Source organism: Poromitra crassiceps (genome assembly GCF_964638095.1).
Source record: "Poromitra crassiceps genome assembly, chromosome: 1".
Taxonomy (NCBI): Eukaryota; Metazoa; Chordata; class Actinopteri; order Beryciformes; family Melamphaidae; genus Poromitra; species Poromitra crassiceps.
The window spans coordinates 78,959,403-78,970,804 of NC_139623.1; the positions used below are offsets into that span (position 1 = coordinate 78,959,403).

At 41.8% G+C, this 11,402-nt stretch overlaps 1 long non-coding RNA gene across 1 annotated transcript; it reads right to left on the minus strand.

The window, feature by feature from the left end:
* Positions 1–4,561: 4,561 nt before the first annotated feature.
* On the minus strand, positions 4,562–9,603 carry LOC310788886. Its single transcript, XR_014553317.1, has 3 exons — positions 9,471–9,603; positions 6,388–6,541; positions 4,562–4,782 (listed from the first exon to the last, which is right to left on the minus strand). It is a non-coding gene; the product is annotated as an uncharacterized lncRNA (long non-coding RNA).
* Between the last annotated feature and the right edge of the window lie 1,799 nt (positions 9,604–11,402).

Genomic DNA, 11,402 nt, shown 5'->3' on the forward strand with positions numbered 1-11,402 from the left:
GTCACAAGAGATGGGCCCTCTCATGGCAAAAGCGGTAATTTAGAGTTTGAGCTTGTTTAACGCTGTGCACAATGCAAATTGGGGGCGTGCACAAGCGCATTTATATTCTCCCTGCCGCACTATGCCTGTTATAATTATACTGGACATGCAGGCGTTTCGTAGATGGCATTATCGTCAGCATGCGCGCAATTACTTTGGCTGAGCTTTGAAAAGCACCTCTTACCCCGCTGCGCTTGAGCACACCATAATCTCCGCACTGCGCAGCGCATAAACGTCATTATGCACGGACGTGCCACGCGAGGACATCAAATTCTGCTGCTAAAATTGGGTAACCAGCAAATTATTCAGTGAGGCAATCAACTATAATTCACTGAGAAACTTTTATCACATCGCAAAGAGGGCTTAATGGCAAATTAATTGAGGAAACTTGGACATTGTAGCCTGATGTAACGGCCCAGGCATTGCCAGGCCACATCTGTGAATAATTCTGGTGGTTACTCAAAGTGCAAAAAGCGGATAGCGCCTGTACCAAGATAGGGCCTGACGAGTTTGTCAGTAATGAGTAATGTCAGTAAAGTGTGATGCAAAGGTTTTGGTCACAAACACATTTCTCCAAAACTTGACATATGTAAAAATGGTGGTTTAATTTCTTTCTTTTTTTCAATATTATATTTTCCATTTTTGAGAGAACAATGCACAAACAAGACAAATTAACACGCTCAGACACAGGAAAAGAAAAAAACTAAAACATACATATTATCAGTGTTCAATACAACATAATTACTAGCCACATAAGGTGCTTATGTGCTTGTGGGAGATATTGTGTAAGGCAGGGGTTCTCAACCTTTTGTAACTTAAGGCCCACTTCTGATAGTTAAAACATTTCTGAGGACCACCTTCCCAGATATGAGAGAGAGAAAAAAAGTCATTGGAATTATGCAATTTAATTGGGAAGTTTTTGATTTATATAAATTATTGAGCACATTTAGATATAAAAATAAGTAAATAACTAAGCTTTAATCATGATTTTTTATTTTATTTTTATTAATCTATTTGGCAATACCACTGCCTCCGCAGCCCACTACACGGTGCTCTGGGGCCCACCAGTGGGCCACGACCCAGTGGTTGAGAATAGCTGGTGTAAGGGATCCCATGCAAGGGGTCTATAAGAAACCAGTCAGGCGAGTCACCCGTCGCCCCTAACCTCATCAAGGTAGTCCAGGAACGGGTCACAGATGGCCGAGGATTTTTAAAGTGAGTTTAAGTAAGAACCTTTTAAGTAAGAACCTAAGTCTCTCCATCCGTATAACAGAGGTCATGTCCTTCAACCACAATTGAAAAGAAGGTGAAGAGGGGGATTTCCATTCCTTCAGAATGAGTTTCTTGGCAACAGTTGAGACTGCTGCACAGCTGCAGGGAAGTTCAGAGAGGACTCAGAGCAGCCAAAGATGGTGAGTTCTGCCTCCGGCTGCAGGGTTATTTTGTAGGCCTTAGAATACCAGTCAAATATTTTGGTCCAGAATACCGTTAGTGGAGGGCAGAACCAAAAGGAATGAGATAGTGTGCCCTCTGACACTTCACACCTGTCGCACAATGGTGAGACAGAGGGGAAGATCTTGTGTATTTTATGCTTGGAATAGTGAAGATGGCGAGCGACTTTGAATTGGATCAGTTGTTGTCTGCTAATAACTGAGCAAAGTTGTACCACAGACTCCTTTGCCATATGTCAGATAAATCAACACCAAGTTCCCCCTGCCACGCTTCTCTAATCCTCTCACTAGAGGCCATGGTGCAGTTGTCAAACAGACATACAAATCTGGAGATAAGATGCTTGGAGTGAGGAGGGATCAGCAAAACATCGAAAAAAGCGTGTTCATTTGGGAGTGCCTCAAAGGTATGAATCTTGGATCGAACATAACCTCTGATTTGAAGATATCTGAACCAGTGCGTGCCAGAGCATGTGAGCGGAGCGGAGTGTGGAGCGAGCGGGGGGATTTTGGCTTGAGCGGTGAGCGGGGACCAGAGGGGTACCGGAGCGAAAGTTGGAGCGGCACTGATCACCCGCTCAAGTTTCGATCACATGTTCGAATCAGAATGCATCGGTGCGTGGCCGTGTGCACGCCCACTATTTTCTTGCCAGCTGCTGCGAGACGAGAAGGAAGAGAAACGAACATGCAGCCGACTCTGCTGAGCTCATGTTATTTGTAGTGAGCAATGCCCATTGCCCAGGCGTTTAAACGCAAATTAAAACACCCTGGCCTTTTTATATTTTTTATTCTTTTGAGCGGAGCGGAGCGGTGAGTGCGAGCGGGTGAAATCTGTATCGAGCGGGGAGCGGTCTGGAGCTCCGTGAGCGAGGAGCGGTAATTATCACTGTTCCACTCCGCTCACATGCTCTGGTGCGTGCCAGGCAATTCAAACTTCGTCTTGAGTAGATCAAAGGATGCAAGGTGACCATCAATATATAGGTCTTTCTTTGATGCAAACCAGCCCCTTCTCACTCCAGGCATGGTAGTTTCTGTCTGACCAAGGAGGCAAAAAAGAATGATTGAAACAAATTGTTGTGTGGACAGAGACATCTGGTCCCAGGCTTCTCTAGCTCGGGCCCCGAGAGTTAGAGTCCCCTGCTGCCAAAACATTAGAGCCCTAATATAATAATATAGCCCAGTGGTAGTGCCTAAACACTGGTAAGGCCAGCTGGTTTGATTTCATATCAGTATATAAAAGTAGCAACAAATAAGTCATTGTGACTGTATTTATTTATTTTAAATCATCATGTTATTGAAATGTCAGTCAATGCACACAATGTCATTTCAACATGTAACACATTTATTTAGATTGAAAAATTGGGTAGGCTCAGCATGTTTAAAGAAACACAGAAGCAAGGCAATTATTACCAAATATAGACCACATTAGTTAACATCTTGTTACAGTATTGACTACCATGTAATACATGCAACTAGATCTGCGATGAGTAGTCAATTTATGGTCAACTATTAAATTAATCGGCAGCTATTTTGATAATCGATTGTTCTGAGTCGATGCAGATTTCCCCCCCTAAATTCTCGTATTTCAGCTTATCTCAAATGTGAGTATTTTCTTGTTTCTTTAATAGTCCTCTATGACAGTAAACTGATTATCTTTGGGTTGTGGACAAAACAAGAGATTTGAGGAAGTCATTTTGGGCTTTTAGAAACACAGTTCGAAACCTTTCAACATTTTCTGGAGCAAACAACTAATCAATTGATCCAGAAAATGTTCGACAGATGAATCAACAATGAAAATAATCGTTAGTTGCAGCCCATGCAACTTAAAGTAAAGCATTACCAGTATTATTAACGGGGGGGGGGGATGTATGCTCAAAAAGTACTCTAACAGATTATGTAAACCGTAACATATGTACATGTTTCTGCTAAGGAGGCAGAACACAGGCCAGGTGGAGGCACGTCAGACAGGGTGTGCCCCAACAGAGCAGGACTTAAGTAAATCAGAGACCTGTCGACAGAGACGCACAATCTGATTTCACCAAGTAACAGTTGTTCCTGGACCAACATTTCTTTATGGGCTGGGGAAACCCCGCCCCCGAACTCATTTGATTGGTCATCGCAATTGCTTCTTCCTTAAAATGTGCGGCAAGGGAAAAAATGTGGTTAAGATTAGGGTTAGGGTGTGAAAAAAGTACAGTTGTCGGCGAGCTCGGTCCTATGGCTAAATGGATAAGGTGCGTGCCTTCCAATCTGAGAACGGTCGAACCCCAGAATACACATTTTTATAAAACATTAGGGTTAGACATTAGGTTTAGGCAAGTACACCAATGTGGTTAGGGGTTTGGGTTTGGGTCTGGTCGTCGTTGGATAAGAAAACCCTAACCCTAATCTTAACCACATCTTTTTTACTTGCCACACGTTTTCAGGAAGAAGCAATTGCGGCGGCCAATCAAATGAGTTCGGGGCGTGGTTTTCCCGGCCCGTACTAGGAAGAAATGTTGTTCCAGGAACAACTGTTACTTGGTGAAATCAGTTTGTGCGTCGACAATCAAACAGATGGTCCAATCAGAATGCAAGAATTAGTTCTTTCTTGTGTAAAAAAAAAGCTTGCGTAAAAAATGCATGCGTGCATGCGTTTCACCGGCTTTATAGGTCGGACCCCTCTCCCCCACCCCCCTCTCTGGCAGTGTGTGTGTGTTTCACTGGCTTTGTAGGTAGGGCCGTTCTCCCCCACCCCTTCTCTCTGGCACTGTGTGTGTGTTTCACTGGCTTTGTGGTGCTTTCTGTGTCCACTTCCGCTTCCTCCTTGTAGAGCAGGGGGAGAGGTCTATAGACTACAGAGGGAGGGGTCTATAGGCTACAGGGGGAGGGGTCTATAGGCTACAGAGGGAGGGGTATATAGGCTACACATCTCGGCACACTGCTCAAATCCCGTGCTCACATCTCAGTCATAAAGGACGAACACACACGCGGCAGCTCCACTTAAAAAAGAAGCTGTATACTGAAGTCAATATAAAAGTTGGAGTATTGTATGTTGAAGATACACAATGTATTTTGCCCTGAAGATCGGTCTATTAAATTATGGCACAATTATTGTATCCTTACTTTAAGATTGAATCACTGTTGTACATAATGCTGCCAGACATGTTCAATAATGCCCCACAGACATGTACAATTCGGTCGATTTCGGCCTCTCCTCTCTCCCGTCTCTCATCTTTCAGGCTCTTCACCAGGCGCAGAGGAATTGGGCCATCCAGAATGCGGTACCGGCTCTTTAGGGCACTGACCACTCTCTCTGCAGGAAACATATCAGATATCTGTTGTTACACCTCTTTTGTTACTTTGGCTACAATCAAACTATTAGAACTAACATAATATCTACAAGTATAGACACATACATACAACAACACAGACCTCCCTACTTTTCCTGCAGCTCTCTGATGACTGTTTCTGAATATAGGTTCAGATTAAATTAAGTCAGTTACTCTCACTCTAGGTACAAGATATTCCACCCTCTCATTTGCAGCTTGCTTTGTCGATTATAACCCACGTATTAACTACATTGGTGAAGAGTCAGATGTGATTGTCTGTTGCCATCAGATGATATTAAGCTACGTCACATTTGAACAACCCCATTAACTGTGCATTTTTATGATTTACTGATTGTGCTGCAACAGCTGATCTGTGATCTTTTTATTGTGGGGAGGGGAGGGAGGTGGTATATGTATGGGATGTTTGTATTGTAATTTCTATTGATGTTTAAATGTGTTAATTGAAAATAATAAATACAATGTTGGGGGGAAAAAAAGTACTAATTACCTACATTACGATGTACAGTGGCATTGAAAAGACACAGACAAGACAGATGCGTGCTGTGTGTGATGACTGCATTACGGAAAGGGGAAAAAAAGACGAGCGACTGATTTAAACGTGAAATCCTGTAGGCGGTGACTTCGGGCATTTTCAGTGGTGTAACTGGGAAACTGGGCATGCTTGTCATTGAAATAGATCACAAGATTGTGATGTTTATTGCAACATACAGCGATGTGCTACCTTCCCTTTGACACACATCTGTGTGTGCTTGGAGCAACTCCAGTCTCTCTCTTTGCCTGTCTGTGGCATTGCTGCAACTGGGCTCATTCAGTGTTGATAGGCTATTACTTGTGACGTGTAACCAATCAGATATTGATGTGGGCGGGACATTGAGCAAGACTATTACTAGTGGTGACTACATAACACTGTATCAGAGCGAAAGGTAACACAATTGAGTTTATTTATCTCAACTCTATTTTATTTTGGGTAAATAATATAATATTTTTCTTATGTTTTGGTCCAAGTGAAATGTTCTATGGCCTCTCCTGTTTCTAAATATAGCTGAATCATTTGATTTGACTAAGTAAAACTATATTTTATAAGCAATTTACAAAATGTCTATGGGAAAATAAATGGCGGATGAAATATCTTGGTGCGTATGCCTAACCCACGTCTGCTCTGTTTGTATATTTGAATGTTTGTTTGTTTTTCAATAAAAAAGAGGGGGGTCATTTTTTTTTTAATTATTATTATAATTTTCTTGCTGATCAGAAAAATGATCCAATCGGTGACTCAAAAAACGTGATACGATCCGAACCATGAGTTTTATGATCTGTTGCACCCCTATTTACTGATATACTGTTGTGTAATATAATTGGGATATGTAATACATGCTTCTAGGCTAACTGGTTTGTGGTCAAAATATGTTTCCGTTGGGATATTTCATGATAATATAGGCTAATATCTAAAATCTGCTATTTCAGGTTAAGGAGCTAAGATAATAACAAAAACAACAATAATAATATCATCCTATCTACTGCCTGATTCCTTAAGCAATAATGTAATGATGAGCTGACTGCTGACTCACTGTGAATTCTGATGTTTGAAGTCACGTGAGGATTTGCCCCATCTTCTGCTGACAGTCGTTTTCGTTTTCGCCCCCACGTGAAAGATGGAGTGATGAGTTGTGCACCGAGAGCAGCGAAGTCGTCCTTCAAAGTGAAGCCTCTGTCTGCAAGAATCTGTAATAAACAGCATAAAACAAATAAGCCATTGCATAGTAATGTTGCCCCCTACTGTTGGCCTAGGTGAATAACAGCATAGTCCAGCTGAGGCAGGAAATCTGTCATTGGTCTCACCCAAGTAAATATAAAGACAAACATGGTTACAAAATAGGAACATCAACAGGACATCATATCACATAAATGAGTCAATATTGCACTCATACTGTACCCATGTGTACAGCCTACATTCCCATATTTGCATTACTGTAGTTGATTAACTACATTGATTGCATTGGGATAAAAGAACCCTTGTCGATCTTTTTCCTTGCCAGGGGTACTCTATAGCGCCACCCTGAGGGGAGCAGCTCAAACTCAGGGGGGAAGGGATGTGTCTCATCATTGATGATTGACGGGGCTTTCCTCTGTACAGCTGAGCAGTAGAGGTCATCTAATGGCTTTTGTCGGCAGCCGACCATCTTCCCTGCCGTCTTGACAATCCTGTTTAGCTTGTTTCTATTTGCTAAAGTCAGGTGCCCATGCAAGACAGAGATATTAAAAACAAGGATGCTATCGACTAAGCTGACATACTGTACCAAAATGTCAGGACTAACCCGGAACCTCTTCAGTTTCCTAAATAAAAACAGTCTCTGACTAGCGACCATGAAACATTTCGATTTGCTCCCATTCCCCCCATCTTTTATTTTTCAAAATGTCTGTGGAGAAATGAATGGGGAATTCTCTTCCGGGGCTGGAGACGTTGCGTGACTGTTGAGCTCTGTATCAGTGAAGAGAGTGAATCTGCATGTTTAAAATAAGCTCCTTTGTTTTTCCACCATTAAACAATGAGCTGGACTTACTATGGACAGAGTCATAAGAGACATCATAGTTTTTTATGAAAAAGACCCACTAAAGCCATGTCATCAGCATATTTAAATAACCTGAAATTGCTGTTGTGTAGGCCTAGTGTCATTTCATTGTTGTACACAGAAGAATAATGGAGGTAAAACAGAGCCCGGTCCCCGTGTTTAGTAGTCTCATCAGAAAAGCATGTGTGGAGGCAGAACGCCAGAAGGAGAAAAAGTTGTAGTAGTAGCAGCAGCAGGAATATAGAATGACAAAAAATAGAAATAGTTTGTTTGAATATATATTTTTGTTTGTTGATTTGAACCGGGATCCCTGCTCTGTTTGGTTTGATTTCCCCCTTTGTTTTTGATACATCAATTATTGAAACACACACACACACACACGAAAAGATCATTTGTTTGGATTCCATCATCGGAAAATCTTCAATCACACATCAAACCATGAATCACCAAACAGCAGCAGAGCGGTCCAGGTGTGAGCGCACTGTTACTCCGTATTACTCTGCCGATGATCAATGAAAGCCATAGGCCTTACATATAGACGTTTTAACTTTACAACAATAACAACCATCACAACCCACCTGAATATCCGGTTTACTTCCTGTATACATAGCTGAGCGCAGGCTGATATTCGGCTCATATTAAATGTTAACGTTAGGCCGTGTCATAACAAGTTAGCCTATTTCGGTCTTTATGTCTTGTAGTAGTTAGTAGTAGTAGTTAGGGGTGGGGGAAAAAATCGATACACCACAGTATCGCGATATTTTGCCTGACGATATTGTATCGATATTTGGACGCCAAGTATCGATATTGCAAAAAAAAAAAAAAAAAAAAAAAATTTTTTTTTTTTGCAGGCCATGCCAGGCCACCGGGCTACTATAAACTTTAGTTCCAAGGCCAGCAGTAAACAAACGGTAGCATATTTTCATTTTGTTTTAACAGTAACAGTTTTGTCATAACAGTAATTTACAAATTCCCCAGTTACTGAATGGACTGCACAAGATGTTTTGTGTAAGTGAAGTGAAGTTGCAAAAACTACCTAAGTACAGTAGTCCACACACACATCCAGTTAAGGTGGACTGTAAGTAGACTGTAACAAACAGTTCAGTTTGTCAGATGCATGCAACTATGACATGACTTTATGAAAGTTGTTGGTCTGTCTACTTGACAATGTTGCTGCAATAAAATGGTTGAAGTCAGATGTACAGACTGAAAAATTGTTCTTATATAAACCAGATGTTGACAAAGTTTTCCTTTGGGGACATCATTTACAGTTGAAAAAGTAAGAAATCGCAATATATCAAAATATCGCAATATTCAATATATCGCAATATCGATATATCGCAATATCGAAAATATCGCAGTATCGCAATACTATCGTATCGTGACTCAAGTATCGTTTCAGTATCGTATCGTGGGCATCTGGTGATTCCCACCCCTAGTAGTAGTTGTTGTTGTTGTTGATAGTTGCCATAACAACCACCCCTGTCGGAAAGACGTGCACACGCTGGGTATTAGGAACTTGTTGAAGTTGAAGTGTTGTTGTCTGGTCCGCGGAGCTAGCCTGAGAGGCTAATAAAAGCTACATGTTACAGAGTAAGCTGACTATCAGTACGTTATTGCACGTCATTGTCATAGGCCTATCTTTACATTAAAAAAAAATTGAAATAGAAGTAGGGTATGTCAGTGTTTTCCCCTGAACAGCTTAGAAAGTGGACACTGTCAATAGTTAGCACTGTGAAGCTGATACAATTCAGGTTGCGGTAATAATGCAACATTTAAGGATGCCAGCCGCCATAAAACACAGAAGAAGAAGCTGATAAAAAGGAAATGCTGTGGGGTTGCAGCTGGTGAAAACAGTCTATACTGTTACTAACAACACTGACCTATTCCATCAAAAAAGATCTGTGAATAGAACCCACTGCACTTAAGCCTGGCACCTCAAACATGGGAACTATAGGTGTTCAAGTAGTATTTTGAGGGGGGGGAAACGCAGTCGAGTTAAACACACTGATAAGAATTATGATGAAAAGATCTCAACAGTGCACATAAGACATGAACAAAATGTCAAGTTAAACTCTTACCTGATCTCCAGCATGGTGGTACCTCTGAGACAGGAACCCAGACTCCCTCACAATATGGACGTCTGGTGCACTCCCACCCCAGCCGTTGGAGAGATGTGTGATCGCACCAGATGGGTGACATGCGATGAAATACTTCACTGTTGTCCAGTTTGTGTATTTCGAGTAAGTGACTGCTCTGTGAGGAAAGATAATAAAAAAGTAATACTGATATTATGTGCATGTAACTTTCCTCATAGAAATACATCATTAGCCAGATCAATATTACTCAAAAAGACAGGTAGAGTTTGACTGGTCGAGGTGGTCAACACTAGTGCTTGATTTCAGCTCCAGAATAGAAGTGGTCAAAATGAATGTTCTACCGAGGCTATTGTATCTCTTCCTGTCTCTACCCGTTAGGGTGCCGGATTCACAATTCAGAGCCTGGGACAAGCAGATATCGCGATTTATATGGGCGGGTACCAGGCCGAGGGTTAAATTCAAATCACTTCAGGTTAGCAAAGAAAAGGGTGGCCTGGCACTGCCGGAACTGAAAGGGTATTATTATGTGGCTCAAATGAGGTACATAGTATACTGGTGCGCCTCGGCGTACGAAGCCAGATGGAAAGATATTGAGATGACTTTGGGGGAGGGCCGGCCCCAGGCTAGACTGGGTGAAAAAGAGAAAGCGAATCAGAGGGGAGATAACATCATAGTAGAGGAAACCCTACACATATGGAGAGAGGTGGTCAAGAGATACAAACTGGAGGGAGATACTAAACTTTTGATTTGGCCTTCACAATCTCCAAGCTTTGGGCCTGGTAGACTAGATAATACATTTTCGAGATGGAGAGAAAGAGGTGTGACAGCCATTTGCACACTTTTAGATGGACATGAGTTTGGGTCCTTTGTGAGCTTCAAGAGGGAGTTTGACCTGGGAGAGGGAGACATGTTTAGATATTTACAGTTGAGGCATTTCTATGAACACGAAATTAAGAAAGATGTTTCTGCAGAGGGTAACGAGGTGGTGGAACTACTGATGAGAGCATACAAACACACACCTACCAAGATTGTTTCCAGGCTATATAGATGTTTTCAGAATAGGACTGGGGATAACACACTGTAAAGACGGGCAATAAAAGACGGGCTGCCGTCTGAAAATCGTTTAAAATCGTTTATATTATGGAAAAGTGGAAACGTGAATTAGGCATTGACATCTCAGAGAGTGATTGGTACTCCATGTGCGAAACACAACAGAAATCTACATACGGTACTCCAGGGGCTGGAGAGAATTTGGTTGGAAAAACATAATTCGTTATTTCATTACACCTCTAATCAAAAGCAAACAGATTCGTGAACAGCAATTATGCTGGAGAAAATGTGGCCAGGTGAATGCCAATCACTCTCATGTTTTCTGGGCATGTATGAAAATTCAACCATTTTGGGAGAATATTACACAGATCATACAGAAGGTGTTGGGATACGACTTTCCAAGAGAACCACAGGTTGTGTATTTAGGGCTAATTGAAGAAAGTATCCCTCTGGACGACATTTATTTGTTTAAGATTATGACGCTGGCCGGGAAAAAAGCCATTACAAGGAGCTGGTTAAAGGAAGACCCCCCGGGGGTAGAGATATGGAAAAACATTGTGGAGGAGATCCACTCCATGGAAGAACTGACTTGTCGCCTGAGAACGAAGGCTAAAACACATGACAACCGTTGGTTGAAGTGGGTGGTCTACTGGGCACAAAATGACTGAAGGCCCTAACTCAGCCATCTAAGTAAGTCGAAGAAGAGGAGAGTTAACAGAGGTCCCCCCCCCCTAGTGCGCTCTTGTTTGTTTATTTGTTTATTTGTTTATTTGTTTGTTCCATGTCTGTCATTTCATGTATATCACCGATAGGCTGTCGAAGTTCGACCTAGTTGTTTTATTTACCTGTTGTGTGAAGTGATAT